The sequence below is a fragment of the Cervus elaphus genome, chromosome 12 (genome assembly GCF_910594005.1).
Source record: "Cervus elaphus chromosome 12, mCerEla1.1, whole genome shotgun sequence".
Classification (NCBI taxonomy): Eukaryota; Metazoa; Chordata; class Mammalia; order Artiodactyla; family Cervidae; genus Cervus; species Cervus elaphus.
This window is the reverse complement of record NC_057826.1, coordinates 81,860,973-81,882,742: the sequence shown is the minus strand read 5'-3', so window position 1 is coordinate 81,882,742 and position 21,770 is coordinate 81,860,973. Positions and strand designations below refer to the sequence as shown.

The window sequence follows — 21,770 nt, the reverse complement described above, 5'->3', positions numbered from 1 at the left end:
TCCAACTTTGCCAATATGAGCTATTGACTGCCTTCATACCAGGACTAGGTAATGCTGAGGTCATTATTAGCCATCCTTTGGCAAGTATATTTCAATAAGGCAAGGAAATTTCATGGCTGAATTGATGAACTAATCCATTGTGCTCTGGAGTATTTCATTAACCTTGTGAGTCTCTTTTGAAAGCTAACACTGACAGGCAGATATGAATTTAAAGATGCAGATAATTTTTTCCATTCTGGCACTCTTGTGAAACTGCAGGACTATTTTTGCTTTGTTGTCACTGAGTTATCTTTGTGGCTTCCCTTTCCCATCTCTGCCTCCTCCACTTGGTACGTGTTACATAATCTCTGTCACCAAAGAGAGAACAATCACAAAGTTAAATAACAGTGAACACACCTATTTAACTTTGTTTAAGATCTGCCCAGGAATTTGGAATATGTTTAAATATAAAACTGAGAATGAGGTCTTTGACATTGATTGATTTTAGAAATTAAGTAGGACTAATCCACAATACTGATCTCATAGAGAACTATTCTCACAAAATTCCAGAACATTTGTGGGAACTGGACCTTAATTAGAGCCCCATTGTATGGGGATAAATAGCATGATTCTTAGAGTTGATATCGCTACTAAAAGGAATGGCACGTAATCAGGGAAAGTTGGTGCCTTTAGGTATTTTAGATGTTTGAACTGCTTATATATAATATAGAGTCAGTCCAGAAAGCATTTAAAAATACTTCTCAACACTTTTTATAGGATGTTGAAATTATCTAGGAGTACAAAAGTTCATCATCATTAGGGTGGGGAAATGAATGAAAATAATGGATATGTTTCTTTGTGAAGTTCTGTAGGAAACAATTTAGAGGTCACCATGGGCCACAGATCAATAAGAACACAACATCTTATCCAAAAGCAAGCACAAAGGATGTTTGAACAATTATAATATCTATTAAAAATCTTCCAACTTGACATTAACTGTGTATAGTAATAATGTATCAAGTTTTGTGTTTCACAAGTTAGAGAAATGAAGAAACTCAAAGGAGCTCAATTATGATTAAAGCACTGAAAAGTAGAATGTAAGAAGAGTTCAAACAGTTGACTTGAAAAATAATAGATTGGATCATCATATGGTATATATTGGTTTGGCCAAAAGTTCGTTCAGGTATTCCCACACCATCTTACAGAAAAATCCTAATGAACTTTTGGCCAGCCCAATGTTACATATTATACATTGTATATCATATTATATATTATGGAAGTGTTTCTACAGAAGATGGTTTCAGGCTCCTGTCCGTCTTTAGATAGAAAAGGGGTAGAAAACATTGTGAGAGCTGGAGAGAGGAAACAAACCATGTACATGTGGTCTTTCTGTTGTTGTTCAGTCACTAAGTCATGTCCGACTCTTTGTGACCCCATGGGCTGCAGAACACCAGGCTTCCCTGTCTTTCACTGTCTGCCAGAGTTTGTTCAGACTCATGTCCATTGAGTTGGTGATGTCATCCAACCATCTCACCTCTGTCGCCCCCTTCTTCTCTTGCCCTCAATCTTTCCTAGCATCAGGGTCTTTTCCAATAAACTGGCTTTTCGCATCACATGGCCAAAGTATTGGAGTTTCAGCTTCAGCATCAGTCCTTCCATTGAATATTCAGGACTGATTTCCTTTAGGATTGACTGGTTTGATCTCCTTGCAGTCCAAGGGATTCTCAAGAGTCTTCTCTGGCACCACAGTGTGAAAGCATCAATTCTTTGGTGCTCAGCCTTCTTTATGGTCCAATGCTCACAACTGTACATGACTACTGGAAAAACCATAGCTTTCACTATATGGACCTTTGTTGGCAAAGTTATGTCTAGGTCTGCCATAGCTTTTCTTCCAAGGAGCATATGTCTTTTAATTTCATGGCTGCATGTCCATATGGATAGGGATCTATAGTATACATGATATATATACTATATACATGTGCTAACATGTATATAGTGTATATAAGTTAGTACATGTTAGTACATGTGTATAGTATATATATGTGAATTGATACAGTGTAAGAATAGCACAGGGTGCTACATACTATAGGAGATGTGAACAAAACCCCACCCAACCTGCTAGGGGACAGTCTTCCAATAAAGGTGCTTTTCTTTTTTTTTCAATTTTTATTGGAGTATAGTTGATTTACAATGTCATGTTAGTTCCCACTGTACATCAAAGTGAATCACTTATACATATACATATATCCACTCTCTTTTAAAGGATTTTTTTCCCATAGAGATCATTACAGAGCATTCAGTAGAGTTCCCTGTGCTATACAGTAGGTCCTTATTGGTTTTCTATTTTACATATACTAGTGTGTCTGTCGATCCCAATCTCCCAATTTGTCCCTCCCCTACTCCTTTCCCCCTGGTAACTCTAAGTTGGTTTTCTACATCTATAACTCTATTTCTATTTTGGAAATAATGTCGTTTGTACCACTTTTTAAGATTACACACATATGTGATATCATATGATATTTGTCTTTCTTTTCAAGTGTTACTAAAAATCAGGTGAAACGAAACAAAGCCCAGAACCAGTGGATCTCTTGTAGGATCCACTGTTACAGAATTCGTGTGAGCACGCTGGGTTTATGGAGCGCTTGGCTTCTCTCTTTTCACATAAAAACTTTTGTTTGAACCTGGCCTTTCCATGGAGCCATTCTGCTTTGGGATTCTGAGCCCACATGTTAGGACCTTGTCTGGTCCATAAGTGAAAACAAAACAAGGCAACTTCCAGCTTGGCAGGGACCCTTAGGAGCTGCTACAGCCAAGGGGCAGCAAGTCTGGGCAACACCTCTCTGCTGCAGTCGAGGGGGTCTGAGCAATACCTAGGAGCTGACCTTCTGACTCCCCTCCCCCAGAGAGCATCACCCTCCAAGGTCATGACCTAATTTATTTGCTTTCAAGCCCTGAATTGAAAGTTTTGAAGGACAGTCGGCACAATAAAGCCAAAAGAAGCACCAATTTCGCTCCTGGAGCCAGCCCTCCCCTTTTTCAATAGATGAAAATCATGCACAAAACAGGAAAATGGAACCTTTGTCTGTGCTGTAATTTTCTAACTCAAATGACCATGAAGGACCAGTTCATGCTGGCACTTATTATGCAGACAACCTTTGGAACCCAGTTACTCAGTAAATTATGATTGTGTATATATATCATGGACTTAGCCGAGAGGGAGAGGGAAGAGGTGAAAAAGAATGGTAAAGAATGAGGTGGGAAATTAAGGCTTTTCAAATAGCAGGGCAGATCATACCTTTTAGATTCAGCAAGGCCCCTGGGACATGCCCTTGTTCGATGATAAGCAAGTCATGAAGAATTTCACCTTTCTTTATCTTGATGACTTGAGGGCTGCAACTCTAAGTCCCCAGTGGTAGCTCAGAGCCTGGCTTATTATAGGACCTTCAATTTATGTGTGTTGAGTGAATGCACAAGGGAATGAATGAACGTATGCATGCAGAGTTACAGAAGCTAAGAAAATTAAAGGTGAGGATGGTCACCACTGTTAATTTATGCAGAAGAAGTTGATGGAAGATTAAAGGACTTCTTGATTAAGTCAGGTGACCTCAGAAGAAACAATTTCAGAAGCCTAAAAACTGAAGCCATATACTCCTCTCACAAAGTATGCAAATAATTATAGAAAGTAGGGAAAAGAAAAGATACAAAATGGAACCAATGGCTAAAGACCTAAGTTCAAGGAACTTGAAACTAACATATTATTTGGATTAATTATTTTAATAAAGTTTTTATTTTGGAATGATTTTAGACTTACAGAAAATTAGCAAAGATAGTTCAGAGAACTCCTATGCACTGGTTTAGCTAGTTTCATTTTTGCCTAATGTTAACAGGATACATTACCAAGGAACATTTGTCAAAACTAAGAAGCCAATACTAGGACTTCCCTGGTGGTCCAGTGGTTAAGAATCTACCTTCTGATTCAGGGGACGCGGGTTTGATCCCCAGTCAAGGAACCAAGATCCTACATGCCACAGGGCAATTAAGCCTGCGCAGCACAACTAGAGAAGCCCACATGTCACCGTGAAAGATTCTATGTGCCACAACTAAGACCCCATGCAGTCAAATAAATAAATAATTAAAAAAAAAAAAAAAAGCCAACACTAGGACATCACTATTAACTAAACTCTGGTGATTCAGATGGTAAAGAATCTGCTTGCAATGCTGGAGACCCAGGTTCTGTCTCTGAGTCGGGAAGATCCTCTGGAGAAAGGAATGGCTTCCCACTCCAGTCTTCTTGCCTGGAGAATCCTATGGACAGAGGAGCCTGGCGGGCTACAGTCCATGGGTTCGCAAAGAGTCAGACACAACTGAGCAACTAAAGCTTTCACACAGACTTCATTCAGGTGGCCAGTTTTTCCATCACCGTTTCAGGGTCCAAGCCAGGATCCCAGGTCACATTAGGTCTTCAGGTCTCCTCAGTCTCCTCTAGTCTGTGACAGCCCCGCACTCTTTTCTGGTTTTCATGTCCTTCAAATTTTTTGACAATTTCTAGGAGTGTGGTCAGGGATGTTATAGAACATCCCTCGAAAATGGGTTTATCTGAGGTTTTCTCATGGTTAGACTGGAGTTATGGGTTTGGGGGAAAATTACCACAAATCTTCCATAAACCCTTCTTATCATGTGGTATTGGGGAGGGGGGCACATGATATCCACACAACATGACAAGGGATATTAACCTTGATTTTTTTTTTGAACATAGTTCTTGCCATTGCCCCAACATAGTCCTGTGCTATGGCCAGTCTCCCATCCTTCCAGGCACCCATGGAGCAGCATGGAGTCCCCGCTCAGACATCCTCAGAACCTTGTTCCTTTGTACCGTAACTGGAACCCTGTTACCACATTTACACTCTTTTGCTTTAGCAGCAACAGTCTTTCCTTTTACAGAGGTTTGCTGAGTGTCCGTTTAAACATCATCACAGAGAATGAATGAAACAGACATGCACTTTTTAAAAAAGACATTCTTAAGGCTTGAGGAAGGAGACAGAGAGCACTGAAATGCAAAATGAGATATAAACAGAGAACAAGACGGAGAAAAAATGGCAGCCAAAAGGAGACAGCCAAATCAAACAGGGGCAAAATTTGTGATGAAAATAGCAAATGAAAAATGGAATAGCGGTCAAAAGCAAAAGTTAAAAAAAAAAAAATATCTAAAGTTCCCAATTTTAAAATTTTGCAAAAGTAGAGGAAATTTAAGTGGTTCAAGTTTGTACAGGAACACAACGTAGATGGAAAAATATGTTTCAAATAGGTAAGGCAGATTTTAATGAGAAGCCAAATACTACAGTTATCTGATCTTACAAAAGGAAAGTACTGCAATTTGGAAAATGCAGGAACCTTTTGGCAACCCTTACTTGATTAATAGCTATCAGCTTGAGCTTAACAAAGGGTCTGAGGAGGACTGTCCTGAAGGCTTGCAGAGGAGCCTGTTGTTTTCTTTGTATAAACAGTCACTTTGTTTTGAGAAGTAAACAGCAAAAGAATGTGAAATCCTTTTTAAAAAATTTAGGTTGATAAATGGTTTTTGTTTATTTTTTGAGGAAAAAATGCATGAACATGTTTTCTAATGGGGCTCCTGCCCACAATGTCATATTAAATATTTTCTTTCACTCAACAATTTATTGTGCATAGTCTTTGTTCAGACACAGTGTCAAGAGTTGGTCCCTGCCCACAGAGACTCGTGGTCTAGTTACCATATGCCCTTTTTATTCTTTACCTTTCATTTACATTTTTACTGGTTTTGATATTGGGAGTCAAATCTCTTTTGCAAGCAAGAGTCTGGTTTTTGCTTCTTCCTTCTGTGGCCCAGGCTATGCACCATGCCATTTAGGAAAATGCATTAGCTATCAGAATGAGTGACCTGTTTCAGCACCTCTCCCCTAACCCCTGCCCAGTTTAAGTATTGGGTTGTTGATTCTGTCACTCTTCCCTTTGTGCTTGCAAGAGGAGCAACCTGTGAACAGGATAGAGGCAGTAAATCTGTCTCCATGGGTTGGCTCTACTTTGTAACTCTCTTGCCAACCAAGCCCAGGCTGTTTGCAAGCAGCCTGCCTTGTCCAGCCTTTCATCCTATCCAGCATAAGTGCCAACACTGGGCATTCCATCCCAGATAAGAATGTCAACACAAGGTTATCAAAAATCATGTAATCCACACAAAACTATGTAACATGTTAAACCTTCAAGTTTCATATAGGAAAAAAAGATCCTACAGTATATCCCACAGTCCCCAATATTTTTGTTTTTTTCCCTGCCATCACTTATGATTGCTTAAAGAGTAGGGTATCTTTCTCAGCTGGAACTGGCTCAAGGTCAGTGATGACTGGACCTCTCTGCCACTTTCTAGGGTTTGTGTTCTAGGCTGTTCTTTCTGGTGCTATTCTGTTCTAACTTGTATTCTTGTGACGTTGCTTAGTTCCCACATACCTGGTAAAAGGAGGAATGATATCAATATACCATGGAAGCTAAGTTGATTCATCAGTGGTTTTTCTAAGAAAGAAAGAGATTGAGTATCACTCATTATTAGAGAAATGCAAATCAAAACTACAGTGGGGTGTAACCTCCAACCAGCCAGAATGGCCATGATTTAAAAAATGTACAGACAGTAAATACTGGAGAGGAAGTAGAGAAAAGGGAATCTGCCTGCACTGTTGATGGGGAATGTAAATTGATACAGCCTCTATAGAGAACAATATAGAGATTCTTTAAGAAACTAGGAATAAAACTACAATATGACCCAGCAATCCCACTTCTAGGCATATACGGGAGAAAACCATAATTCCAAAAGACACATAGGGGATTGGTTCAAGATGGCAGAGTAGAAGGACATGCGTTCATCTCCTCCTGTGAGAACACTGAAATCACAACTAGCTGTTGAACAACCATTGACGGGAGGATATTGGAACTGACCAATTAAAGATACCCCACATCCAAAGACAAAGGAGAAGCCACAATAAGATTGTAGGAGGGGTGCAATCAGGATAAAATCAAATTCCCATGCCTGCTGTGTTGGCAACTCACAAACTGGAGAACAATAATACCAAAGAAGTCCTCCCACTGTTGTGAAGGTTCTGAGCCCCACGTCAGTCTTCCCAGGCTGGGGATCCAACAAAGGGACTGGGAATCCCCAGGAATCTGACATTGAAGGCCAGTGGGATTTGATTACAGGACTTGCACAGGACTGAGAGAAAACAAGAGATTCCACTCTTAGAGGGCACAAGCAAAAGCTTGTATGCACCAGGACCTAGGCGAAAGGAGTAGTGACCCCACAGGAGACTAAACCAGACCTACCTGCTCATGTTGGAGTGTCTACCGTAGAGGCATGGGCCAAGAGTGGCTCACTGCGGAGGCGAGGGCACTGGCAAGCAGCAATCCTGGGAGGTGCCCTTTGGCGTGACCTCTCTTAGAGGTTGCAATTAACCCTACCATAGCGTCTGTAGACACCACAACTGGGTAGCCTCAGGCCAAACAACTAACAGAGAGGGAGCATAGCCCCATCTATCAGCAAGCAATTGGATTAAAGTTGGTGATCTGTGATGACCTGGAAGGGTGGAAGGGGGAGGTGGGTCGGGGAGAGACCCAAGAGGTAGGGACTATATGTATATGGATATCTGTGGTGGTTGTTCAGTCACTCAGTTGTGCCCGACTCTTTGTGACCCACGGACTGTATATGTATACACATAGAGCTGATTCACGTTATTTTACAGCAGAAACTAACACAACATTGTAAAGCAATTATTTGCCAATTAAAAATATAAAAAATTTTTAAAAAGGAAGTAGAATTACAAACTTCAGCAGCTTCAACAGGACAACAAAAGAAAGCAAAACAAAGCCTTAGTAGGGTTCTGCATAGGCTGGAGCCTTTACAGATCTATTTTGTTGTTGTTGTTGTTCACTTGCTAAGTTGTCTGACTCTTTGCTACCCCGTGGACTGCAGCATACCAGGCTTCCCTGTCCTTCACTATCTCCCCGAGTTTGCTCAAACTCTTGTCCTTTGAGTGGGTGATGCTATCCAGCCATCTCATCCTCTGTCACCCGCTTCTCCTCCTGCCCTCAATCTTTCCCAGCATCAGGGTCTTTTCTAATGAGTTGGCTCTTCGTATCTCATGGCCAAAGTATTGGAGCTTCAGCTTCATCATCCATCCTTCCAATGAATATTCAGGGTTGATTTCCTTTAGGATGGACTAGTTTGATCTCCTTACTGTCCTAGGGACTCTCAGGAGTCTTCTCCAGCACCACAATTCAAAAGAAAGGCACTCATCCTTCTTTACGGTCCCACTCTCACATGGGTACATGACTACTGGAAAGCCATAACTTTGACTATCTGGACCTATTCTAAGCAAATTAAAAATGAGTACATATGGAGGGCTCCAGCCTCCAGAAGCAACTTCCTGCCTGATGGTACTCTAGGACTGCAGTTACTTGTGCTTTTTGCTGGGCCTTTAATGGCTGCCCTGTGGCTCAAGCCTCTGCTTCATCATCTTGCCTCAGCAAAAACTGCAAGCCAGTGCTGCCACTCTTGTCTTTGTACATTTTAAATATCCCCAAGATCGACTCCGGAACTCTAAGCTTCCTGTGTGGGGTGCTAAATTATATCCCGGGAACCAGTGATTGTTTTTGCCTGGCTTCTGGTTATAAAGTTGCACAGGTTTTAAGTGGTTGGCTCTGAAACTTTCCCCCAAAATCCTACTATTCTTAGGGCACTATTTTGCATAACACGGGGTTTTTGAGGGGTCCATATTGAAAGACCTAGACTCATCTGTGTTTTCCTTTCAACCGCACTTAGATCTCTTCTCTCTGATCTGTTCTTAGCTGGGGACATTGCTCCTTCCGTTGTCTCAGAGTTTGAAAGGTAGCAACTGAGGAGAAGAGGGGTGGAGTCACCTAGTTCCTAGCAGTTACCTCAAGGTACTGTCACTGCAAACTCCATCTCCCTCTAGACTCCAAACTCCTTGAAGACAGAGATCAAATCTTTGGTCTCAACCCCTCTCATGCCTGCAGAAAATCCTAGACGCAGAGTTGGAATGTTAGCTCAATCATCTGTAACAGGTGTCAGAAAGCCAGATGCCTTCCTCAGATACACACCTCATGGAAGCAGGTCCAGAATCATACTGTACAATTTTTAGGGGTAAACCCCATGACGCTCTAAGGGCCCCACTCTGACTCACCCAAGCCAACTGGCCAATACCCCAATTAGGTCTTCTAATAACTTGTCTTGAGCTCTTCTCCTGAAGCAGGGAGGAGCAAAGTCATTGCTACTAAAAAGTAAAATAGAAAGTACAGTGGTGCAGTCATGTCTTTTGAAAGTAATAGTGGGTAAAGAAGAGAGAAATAAGAGTGTGGCTGAGAAAGATGTGTTACATGAGTTGTGAACATAGTTAAGCGAGTGGGAGGGCGACTTAATTATCCAGTGAAATAGGAACTGTCTAGACAGGTAACTCAGATAGCTCAGGCTGAAGCCAACCCTTCAGGAGCTTGTGCCAGAGCCCAACCTCAGTCCTGCCTCCTGGAGTCCCAGGGTTTTGTTTTGCCCTGGGTTAAGCCGCATCCCAGTTGGCTGCCAACTGTTAACATTGAGTGGCTTACCATAAGAAGCTCACAGCTAAGGGAATTCTTTTCCCTCCTGTCCACTGTAGTAAAGGGCAGATGAGCTTGAGTCCAGCTTCCAGCAGTCATTCAAAATGCAAAGAACAGCTTCCCCCCAAGTCCAGAGGGTCTTGGTTACCTTGGTCAGACCCTCCATACCCCGCCTTGCCCTGCTACCCCTTGCAGATCCCTAGAGAAGAAAGCAAAATACACAGCACTGGAAAACAGAGAGCTTGCATTCCAGCTCTGCAGAGGACCTGCTGGGGATCTGGGGGAGGTCATTTAACCTGTCTGCTTCTGAGTTCCTCAACTGTGAAGTGAAGGGGCTGACCAAGAACGTGGCATTTTTTTTCTGAAGAGAAAAATGATAAAGCACATTTTCATGGTAGAAATTGTATAACATGGAAAAATATCATGTGTATATAAAGTATACCTAAAATATCTGAATATTGAAAAGATATTATAAATAGAATTTGGGATCCTGCTTCTCTTCCTAACATTACATGAAGCACTTCTCCATTCATTAAAATGATTCTGTGTCATTATTAAAGTTTCACAACCACTGGGTTTCCAAACTTCCTTCCAGCTCAAACATTTTAGGATTCTTTGAGTGATGATACCAAATAAGATTGAAACTTTATTTAAAAGGATACCTTTCTAAGAGAAATGATAGCATCTTTGACTACCATGTTGGAGGCACTCTGGGGAATCTAATCATGGGTCTCTTGTGTTCTTACATGCCTTCCTGAGTAAGCCAAGGATATGAAGCCATGATTGCTTTTTACCTGAGCCACTCTTCAGCATTGTGTTTTCGTCAAGCATCCCTGAAAAATGAGATAAGATCTACCTACGGAATGACGAGCAGGCTTGCTTACTGCTAGCTCTAAGAGTAGGACATCCCTCAGGCTCTTCAGCTGCAGTGCAAACCCACCACGCGTGCAGCATCTATCTGGATCCCTCTGCATTGGCTCCAAGGGCTTGGCGGACAAGAGTAACTGATGTAAATACTGATGTCCGTGCCGCTTGCTGTGATGTCAAGGAATGAAATCTTTAGTCTCTGACCCAGGGGTCTCATGTCTTCTGCCAGCAATAGATTAACTCATTATCTGTAAGTGGGGTCAAATCAGCTCTCAGAGAAAACAATCATTGCATGTTAGGTAAACAATGACAGTTTTGCAGCAAGGACATTTAAACGCCAAGAACGAAGTCATCTCACTTCACTTTACGCGGCTGATGAGTGGCAGAGCTGGAAGTCAAACTGGGGTTTGTTGGGCTCCAAACCCCACATATTTTATTGGCTGCTTTCACCATATCAGACACCATACTGAATCCTCTACCCAATAGAAACCATTTCAAATGAAATTAACTAAGAACTTCAAATGGATTCCTCATTCAGAAAAATAGTTGATCCTAATTAGATGTTAAGTCTGAAGCTACTTTCCCTGGAAAATTTTACCATCTGTTACCTATTTGTAGGATTCATCTACCAAGCCACACCACTGGTTCATTTAGATTAAATGAAAGCATTCAAATCTGGTTGTTGTGGTGTTTTATTGGCTTTAAAAAGAATTTTTTCTCCAGGAGGCTCCAGTTCATAAATATTATGGATATTCTTAAAAATGAAATAAATACAATAGGAATCATTCTAGTATCCATGCTGGTAGATGATATAAGCTTTCCATACTGGAATGAAAAAAAGGTAAATGAATAACCCTAGGGACGTGTGTCACTGCTATCCTAGGGCAAGAGGCTTTTTTTTTTTTTTGAAGACTTATTTTTTTAAAAGCAGATGTAGGTTCCCGGAAACACTGAAAGTAGAGAAACTTCTCATATCCTCCTGAGCCCAATACATGGCCTTCCCCATTAACAACATCTCCTACCAAAGTAGTACATTTCTCACAACTGATGAACCTATAGTGACACATCGTTATCACCCCAAATCCAGAGTTTACATTAGAGTCTGCTGCAAGAGACGTTTTTATTGATTAAAAGCAGAATATGACCCATTGACAAAACCTTGTTGCCAGAACACACATTGAACTTGCTGAAAGTACTCCCTGCAGTGTCTGGTATCTTGGAAGCACTCAGTAATTGGTAGGTGTTGTGATTAGGTGCTTGGAAGTACCTTCTTAGGCTTCCCTGGTAGCTCAGATGGTAAAGAATCCACCTGCAATGTGGGAAACCTGGGTTCGATCCCTAATTTGGGAAGATCCCCTGGAGAAGGGCATGGCAACCCACTCTAGTATTCTTGCCTGGAGAATCCCCATGGACAGAGGAGCCTGGTAGGCTACAGTCTACGGGGTCTCAAAGAGTCAGACACTAGTAAGCGACTAAGCACAACACAGCAAGTACCTTCTCAGTGAATGACAGTTATTTGTTCATCCATTCAGGTGTTCCATAAGTATACTGGGCATGCAGCAGTAAGCAAGACAGAAGTTCCTGCCCTCATGGAGCTTATGTTCTAGGGGGGAGATCAGCAGTGAACAGATACACCGATATAGAATATCAGTGATGATAATTGCTCTGAAAAACATCAAATGGGAAGAAAAGGCTGGAGAGAGATGCTGTGGGTGCCACTCTTTTAGATTATGTCATCAGAGGTCTTTGCACTGAGATGATATTTGAGTAGAACCTGAGTAAGATATGGGAACAACGGCAGGAACATGTGGGTAGTAATGCTACCTGGATTAAGAATAGACATGAGAGGGAAGACGTCCCTGGTAGTCCAGTGGTTAAGAATCCAGCTTGCAGTGCAGAGGACATGGATTTAATCTTTGGTCAGGGAACTAAGATTCCACATGCTGCAAAGCAACTAAGCCTGAACGCCATGACTAGAGAGTCTGAAAGATCCTGAGTGATGCGACTGAGACTCCATGCAGCCAAACAAATAATTAAAAAAAAAAAAAAGAGTGGACATGAGAGTTGCATAAAAAGGTTTCTTTGCAGTCCAGCCTCATTTCCTGTTTTGGATTTTGACCTCTCTGTGGAACTCAACTCACTGATAGCATATGCATAGAGATGGCAAGCAGAGCCTTTTGCATTGTGAATGGATGATCAGAGTGCTCATCATTGACTGTGGGTGGCCATTCTAGGAGGAGACATTTTTATTTAAACTGAACAAACACTGGTGTTTCCCACAGGCCAGGCTCTGATCCCAGAGTCTGAGTGTGACTGTGTTTGGTGGTGTGACTGAGCTGTGTTTTATCATCAGGAGCATGGAGAGCAGTGTGAGTAAAGATAAGGAGAAATAAAAACATGGCTTCTGTTTTCAGTGGAGCCGGTCAGTTGGATGGGGTGCCAAACCATGGGAAGCTGGGAAACGAGGAGGAAAGGAAAAGAGAGTTGTTCTGGTTGTGGGCTGTTTATGGAACTGGCGGCCAATTTGGTTTCCATGGGCATTTTCATGGACATTTGGTATTGGTCCAAGGCAGAGGTTGGAGACACCAGCCTCTTTCTCTGCTTTTGGCTTAAAAGGACTGAAGAAAGAAGAATAGATTCTCTTCCCTTTTTAGCTAAAGGTGGGAAGATTAGATCTTTGGAATAACTGGGTCTTCTCACTGAGTCAAATAGTGTAAATTTTATTGTCATTTTTCCTTCCTCCCCAGAAAAAGGAAAAAGATTTACTTTCACTGCAAATATTCGAGTGTTTATTGGGTTCATTTTCACAACAGAGTTAAAATGTGGGAAAACCAAATATTCCCCCTCCCACTGCTTTCATTTTGGCTTTTGCTTAATTTTGTAACATTAATTCTTTGATCCTTCCAACCATAAATCATTTAAGTGACTTTGATTAAATAGCTGCTTAACTTCCAAAATTCTTTGTATAATGATTGTATTTCTTGTCATATTCTGTATAATTATAATGAGGTTTTCCAAAGCAGGTTCAGATGCCAGCGCACCTGGACTCCTCCTGGCGTGCCGTGATTTAAGGCAAGTTATTTCACCTCTCACAGCTTAGTGGGAGCATTGATAAGAAAAGCTTGGTATTTAATATATATCCCCCATGGAGATGGTGGCGGGAATTTTATTCAGTTAGTGTTTATAAAGGATCTTTATTGGAGACCCCAGGGAGGGCGATGCTTTAACATGCAATAGGAAATATGTTCTTTGGACCATCTAACCGACGTTATATAATGACTTGGTTTTTGGCTCCATATTCCCTACTGAGATTTTCTTCTGGTTTCTCTGGAGACCGAATTTTGCTATTTTCCCAGTGTCTTAGAACTCAGGAGTGTGGCTGCAAGTTGAACACGTGGCAGCTTCTATATCCAACATGGTCCTCATTTGGTGTGAGTGCTCCCCAACTGCCAATGTCTCTAGTTTTGGGGTATGAGCAGATCTGTGAAATGCAAGACCCCTAGTTCAACTCACAAGGTTTAGTCCAAAATTCTAGCAAATTACCATTAACTGTGCTGACCCCATGACCTTATTTTGCTCATGAGTTTGAGCCAACTCCGGGAGATGGTGAAGGACAGGGAAGCCTGGCTTGCTACAATCCACGGGGTCTCAAAGAGTCGGACACGGCTTGGCGACTGAACAACAGCAGCAACAATGGCTTTGTTAGCAATACCTGTTGACTCCCACTAACTTTTATGGGTTTATGTGTTACAAAGGTCAAGCCACTTCAGTCTGGCGATGTTTTCCTGTGACCCCTATGTTTACTGTAACTATTAAGACGACAGTAAAACGTACAGAATGGACATGGTTCAAATATTTCCCACTGCTTCTGAAATGATTATTTCTCTGCAAGAACAGGAGACTCGTGAAATGTGGGCTTAAGGAGAGGCAGCAACAAAAACCATGGGTTTTCAAGTTTAAGCTAATATTTAAGGTAGGATAAAGAACTTACTGGTAAATATTGATTTATCTTCCCACCTATTCCCCTAGGGGCTTAATCTCATAGCACAGAACATTAAACAATTGTTTATTATTCCAGCAGTATTATAAAAACAATACTGAAATTCTTTTCCTTCTTTCTTTCATTTTTTTTTTTCTTTAAGAAATAAAAAGCATCTAATATCCCCACAGGGCAGAACAACTGTGTATGAGACAGCGACACACCCACATAGGAATAGGCCTTGCTGGGCTCCAGCCTTCACAGGACTCTGCGTTTCTTCCTGGCCTGGGGTCTTAACTGCAACAAAACTTGAAAGACTTCTTTTAACTCTAGGCTTTAAAGAGAGCTAAAAGGATTGGTGGTAAATGATTGACCCCCCAGGAGTCAGGTGAACCGTCCAGAGCAGCGCTGCTAGGGACGCTCTGAGATGATGGAAATGTTCTATATCTGTTGTTGCTGGGTGGTCACCATGAACCATGTGTGGCTTGAAATGGGGCTGGTGCAACCAAGGGACTGAATTTTCCATTTTATTTCATTTTTAATAATTTAAATTTAAACAGCCACCTGGGCTACTATGATTACCATATTGCATAGCACAGATTTATAGTTTCTCAAGAGTTAGCTAAATAATACATATACTCCCATACACATACAATAAAAGTAAAGCTGAAATGCAGAAGTGGTTCTGATGTTGCCTTGAACCCTGCCTATCCAGGGGAATGTCAAGTCCTGGGACAGTCTGGCCCTCCCTTTGTGGTTGACCTTTGTCCCTGCCTCTCTTCTGTATTTCACCTTGCCTGCCTTCTCTTTCTCTCTCTCTCTATATATATGTGTGTGTATGTGTGTGTGTGTGTGTGTGTATAAAACAACTTTATTGTGATATGTCACATACCATATAATTCATGTTCTGAAATTCAACAATTTGTCCTAAAACAGTTTGTCCTAAAAACTCACAAAGTTATGCAACCATCACCCCATCAATTTTGTAACATTTTCATTACACCAGAGAGAAAGCCTGTACCCATTAGCAGTCATCCTCCATTTCTCCCCAAACTCTCACCGCCCCCCACAACCCCCGGCAACCACAAACCTGCTTTCTGTCTCTATAGATTTTCCTACTTTGAACATTTCACATAAATAGAATCAGACAATATATGCTCATTTCTGTCTGGATTCTTTCACCTAGCATAAAGTTTCCAAAATTCATCCATGTTGTAGCATGTTTCTGTAGTTATTAATTCCTTTTTGTTGCTGAATAATATTCCATTGTGTGGATATGCCAATTTGTTTATCCATTCACCAATTGATGGCCATTGCGTTGTTTTCGTTTTTTGGCTTTTATAAATACTGATGTAATGAATATTCATATGTAAGTTTTTGTGTGAATGTATTGTTTTCATTCCTCTTAGGTCTATAACCAGGAATGAAATAGCTGCTTTCATATGGTAACTTTATGTTTAACCTCTTGTGGAACTGTCAGACTGTTTTCCAAAACAAGTGCACCATTTAACATTTCCATCAGCAATGTGTGAGTATTCCAGTTTCTCCACATCCTTGCCAACACTTGTTATTATCTATCTTCTTTATTATAGCCATTCTAGCAGGTGTATGAGCATATCTCATTGGGGTTTTGCTGTGCATTTCCTGATAGTCTGCAACTCTTTGCCCCAGCCAGTCACATTATGCAGGCCCTTGCCAGAGGTAGATTTTCCCTGGGAATGCAGGTTTGCAAGAAAAGATCAAGGTCCATTTGAGGTGTTTCTTCGGAAATAACAGAAGTTACTTACTTCTGTGGCTCAGTTACGCACTGAAACCAGGGGTGATCGTATTCAACCATTTCATGCCCAGCTAGATGTCAGATATATTTATACTTTTTCTGGGTCAGATTCCTGGGCAGGTCTCCTCCCCCTCAAAACAGTCTCCATAGGAACTTCCCTGGTGGTCCACTGGTTAAGAATCTAATGCCAATGCAGGGGACATGGGTTCAATCCCTGGTCCAGGAACTAAGATTCCACACGCCCTGGGGCAGCTAAGCCTGTGTGCCACAACTACTGAAACACAAGTGCCCTGGAGCCTGTGCCCTGCAATAAGAGACGCCACCGCAGTGAGATGCCCGCGCACTGCAACTAGAGTAGCTCCCGCTCACCTCAACTAGAAAAAGCCCGCGTGCATCAGTGAAGACCTAGCGCAGCCAAAAATAAATAAATTGAATAACTAACTAAAACAGTCTCTGTAACTAAAAGTGGTTTGAGGGAAAACTAGAGGAATACTTTTTAAATTTCCGATTACAAAAGAATTTCCCCAATAGTCCTTTCTCAAATAGGCACGAAATACTCTTAAGATCAACCTTCAGATCATCACGGTTTGAATGTTGCAGAGCAAGGATCAAGATGCTGACACAGAATGAAAATGGAAAAACAAAAGTCCAGGTGTAGACAGCCCAGACAGGCAGGGTGAGCGGTCTGCCTGCGGGAGACACGCTGCCCTCTGCTGCCTCGTGTTCAGGGCATCTAGCATCCATTTTTTTTTTTTTTTTACCAAATATTGAGTGCTCCATGTGCCAGGCACAGCTCTCGCAATGAAACAGTGAGCAAAATGGGCCTGGTGTTTGTTTTCACGAGGTCAGGCCAATATTAGCCTGCCAGGAAGGCACAGGGTGGGGCGCTCTGTGATTGAAACCACCCATGCTTGCTTCTTCAGTCTCTTTCCAGGTTCTCAGATAGCACCTCGGAGGGAGTTTCATCATCCCAGCATGACTCACCTAGGTGTCCTTTCTTTTTTTTATTATTGAATAAACTTTCTTTCTTTCCTTTTACTTTCTCTCTCTTTTCAAAGCATTCCTTTTAGCTAATGTAATTTCTAGAACTGAGTCTTTTTAGCATCTTGGGAGGTTAAGAGTTTGGAGAAATACATTACTGTTGATACTGTTCCCTGTATTTCTGTCATATTTCTACTTATTCTTTAATGCATTGCTTGAGTACTACCTTTTCAGTGAAATGTCACCATCACTGTCAGTCCTGACGGCCTCCAGGAATAAATATTCCTGCACTTCTGTAGCACCTTGTACCTGCATCATAATGCTTGCTGCGTTATAGAAGCAAAGTTCTTTTTTTTTTTAGAAGCAAAGTTCTTTACCTGTTAGCTTCCCTCACCAGTCAGTGAGCATCTCAGAGTAGGGTTTTGTGTCTGGGTTTTGTTTGTATTTTCAGCTCCAAGCACAGCAATTCACATCTAACTATTGATCTATAAATGCTGAATAATGAATGAAGGAATGAATATATAGAAGAGTCAAAAAATCACATGAATCCAGATTCTTTAGTCTAGCAAGGAATACTTTGTCTTTGAAATAGCAATGAATTGGCAACTCTTGTGATCCTAGCTTATTATTTCCTATTGACTTTTTAATTTAATAGGGAAAAGCATAAATACATTTTCTATTGGAAAATTTATTTTTAAAACAACAAAAACTAGATAGGGAAAGACAACAAGCAGTCAGTTGTTGCAGACCTTCAGTGCCGAAGCTAATACTACTCTTTTATTCCGGGAAACAGAATCCACCTCTTACCACACAGAGTGCCCTGGCAATATTATTTCTTGGGTAAAGAATGAGGAACCAAGTCTAGCAGACTGTGGACAAGCCCAGATATGCAGGGGATAAAGTAGGCTGGACCTGGGACAGAACCAAGGGCGTGAAGCCACATAAACAACCAACAGTACAAGCACCTTTTGACTCTTGGAATAAAAGCAAGACCTCAAGTTAGAGCCAAGAGGGCAGACAGGAAGCTGGGTAAAGGACAGGATTCAGGATAAGCAACAAATTACACCGGAAAATAAAAACATAAATCTTAGTTGCAGGAAGCCCAAAACCTAGTATTTCAGGAAAAAGGAAAGCAGTTAGAGATCAGAGCAAATAAACTGATCTAAAACCTAGGCAGAGTCTAGGGAAGAATCATCGTGACACAAGCTGATGGGGAAGCAGTGTGAGGGAAGACAGAATCAAGAGGATCAGTGGGTCAGGTAGGGTCAAGTCCACATCCCTTCAGCACTGACAGAGGCCTCCCAAGGGGTGAGGCAGAACTGAGAGCCTCTTGGTACATGAGGATGCCTCATCCTTGCAATGCTTGTAGTACCAGTTATCCTGTTTCTCACTAACAGGAGAATTGTGATTTCCATTAAGAAAAAGTGAAAGTTGTGTCTGACTCTTTGGGACCCCAGGGACTGTACAGTCCATGGAATTCTCCAGGCCAGAATACTAGAGTGGGTAGCCATTCCCTTCTCCAGGGAACCTTTCCAACCCAGGGGTCGAACCCAGGTCTCCCACATTGCAGGTGGATTCTTTACCAGCTGAGTCACCATGGAAGCCCAAGAGTACTGAACTGGGTAGCCTATCCCTTCTCCAGTGGATCTTCCCGACCCAGGAATTGAACCAGGGTCTCCTGCATTGCAGACGGATTCTTTACCAGCCACACTGAAAGGCTATCCTTAATTATAGCCTGTCACAGTATTGTCTAATTTGCTCTTTACCTTGAATGTCTGAGGTAGGTAGGAACTTACTTTTAAAACCATTTTACATGACAATGGACTTGTATCCAGAGTACATAAAGAACTCATAATCTTAGGACTTCCCTGGCGGTCCGGTGGCTTAGACTTCACACAGTCCCAGTGTAGGGGGCCCAGGTTCTATGCCTGGTCAGAAAACTAGATTCTGCATGCCGCAACTAAGACCTGATGCTGCCAAATACATAAATATTAAAAGAAAGAATTCATAATCTAAAAAGACTAACAACCTGTTAAAAGAAAATTCTCAACATCATTAGTTATCAGGAACATGCAAGTTAAATCTTCCATGCACTACCACGAATAGCACTTCCATGCACTACCATGCAATACCACAAATTGGGAAAACCATAGCTTTGATTAACAGACCTTTGTTGGCAAAGTAATGTCTCTGCTTTTTAATATGCTGTCTAGGTAGGTCATAGCTTTTCTTCCAAGGAGCAAGCGTCTTTTACTTTCATGGCTACAGTCACCATCTGCAGTGATCTTGGAGCCCAAGAAAATAAAGTCTGTCACTGTTTCCATTGTTTCCCCATCTATTTGCCATGAAGTGATGGGACCAGATGCCATGATCTTAGTTTTTTGAATGTTGAGTTTTAAGCCAGTTTTTTCACTCTCCTCTTTCACTTTCACCAAGAGGCTCTTTAGTTCCCCTTCACTTTCTGCCGTAAGCATGGTATCATCTGGGTATCTGAGGTTATTGATATTTCTCCTGGCAATCTTGATTCCAGCTTGTGCTTCATCCAGCCCAGCATTTCACATGATGTACTCTGCATATACGTTAAATAAAGTGGGGCAGCAAATAAACGGCAGAGTCAAGAGCATCCCTGATGGCTCAGCAGGTAAAGAATCTGCCTGCAGTGCAGGAGATGTAGGAGGTGTGGGTTCAATCCTTGGGCTGAGAGATAGCTGGAGGAGAGCATGACAACCCACTCCAGTATTCTTTCCTGGAAAATCCCATGGACTGAGCAGCCTGGGGGACTATGGTCCATAGGGTCACAAAGAGTTGGGCATGACTGAGGCAACTTAGCACACATGCACAATACTTGAACTTGGGCTAACTGAGATCAGAGCCAGGATCCCTTTGGCTGCATCATTCTCTCAGCCTAGAGAAAGGTAAGGAAGAACAGGAGGGAGGCTCCCTTTACCAGAGGAAGGAAGAGCAGTCATCACAGAGGTCGCATTTCTGACTTGGACATAAGACTTGTAATGGTGCCTGTAATGGACAGAGCCAATTCCTTCTGGCCACCTGAGAAAGTGATTAGGAGGACTCGAAAGACATTTGCACAGAGATAAGCATCACCATTTGATTCATGGAACCTGCCAGTAGAGAAGGTATTAAGGTTATTCTATTGCTGGTCTCCACCTTGAGTAGTAAATAATTAATGTGTTTCATTTTTAAGACTTTTCAAAAACACTTTATGAATTAACCACTACATTTCCATTGCAAAAAATAGAAAATAAGAAACAAAAGAAGAAAAAATTAAAACTTCCTAGGGCTTATTGTCCGGTGATGATCTCATACTTCTTTATTTGTTAATAAATAAAATGATTTCAGCTTAACAAAAACAGGATCATACTAAATGTGCTGTTTTATAATGTGCTTTGAAAGCAACATATTGTGAACATTTCTTTCTGTTGGAGAGTATAGATAGCCTTTCTATTGAGTGCATAACATTTCACAAATGGTCATATCCAAATGTATTCATCTAAGCATTGCTATTTTATATTTAAGATGTTTCTAGTTTTTTGCTACTACCTACTAACCTCCTGCAAAGTGAACATCTTGTAAATGATGTTCTTGGTTATAGAACTTTCAAGTGTTCTATAGAAGTAAAAATTTGGGGTTAAAGTTGAGATTTGGATGTCTTTAAAACATATAATTCATGGTGTCATTTTTTTCTTTGGGGAATAGTTTTACCAATTAGCATTCACCAGCAATGAATGAATGAGTTATCCTGTGTCTCCCTAATGCCTAGACTGTGACTTTGGTCCCCACGTTAGGTATCACCTCTTCATGGAAACACAATCAGGGTTAGAAATTAACCTTTGACATTGGCTAGCTCCATCTCTCAAGCCATGCCTGAATCCTCTTTTGGAGTCTACTAGGTTGAGATGAAAAATATTTCTTTTAAAATGTGAATTTGAGAACATTGTTGGTGTTTAAATGTAGTAGAAAAATTGGGGGAGTTAGAAAGATAAATGATCCTGACGCTCAAATACTATGGTTTCAGGGCGGGCTATATCATCATGCATTGCAGTGTGTTACATCTGGCAATTCACTTGCTTACTCTGCCTGGGCCTCAGTGGCCCCATCTCTAAGATGAGGGGTTGAAGAGGACCCCATCTTTACTTGGTCTTCCATTATGACATTCTATAAATCTTGGCTATTTGAAGCATTCCTTTCTGAGGCTGGGCTTGTAAATTGAGAGTTGTCAGGCCTTTAAAATGTAGCTAGTGTGGGAAAGGAAAAAACCCAGCAGCTAGTTTGCTGCTGGATCAGAATTCTCTGTTCTTTGTGAAGTAATAAATTGTATCTTGGCTCCCGGATTATTCCAGGTTGCCTCGGGTTTTGCAGAAGTGGCTTTTTCAGGAATTGTTCCCATTGCCGGAAAGTGGGTGTTAATTTGTGCCTTGGCTGTTTTTCAGGGCACATGCTGGCAGAATCCTAGCGGCTTTTTCAGAGGCTCAACAGATGCCATGACCAGGTTGTGGCTCTCCTCGCAGGATGACACACACCCTGCATGAATACCCCAAAACA

General features: G+C 41.5%; 1 protein-coding gene across 5 annotated transcripts in view; it reads left to right on the top strand.

Moving 5' to 3' along the window:
• Positions 1-21,770, top strand: part of THSD4 (thrombospondin type 1 domain containing 4) — a 639,243-nt gene that overhangs the window by 360,746 nt on the left and 256,727 nt on the right. The window lies entirely within an intron of this gene.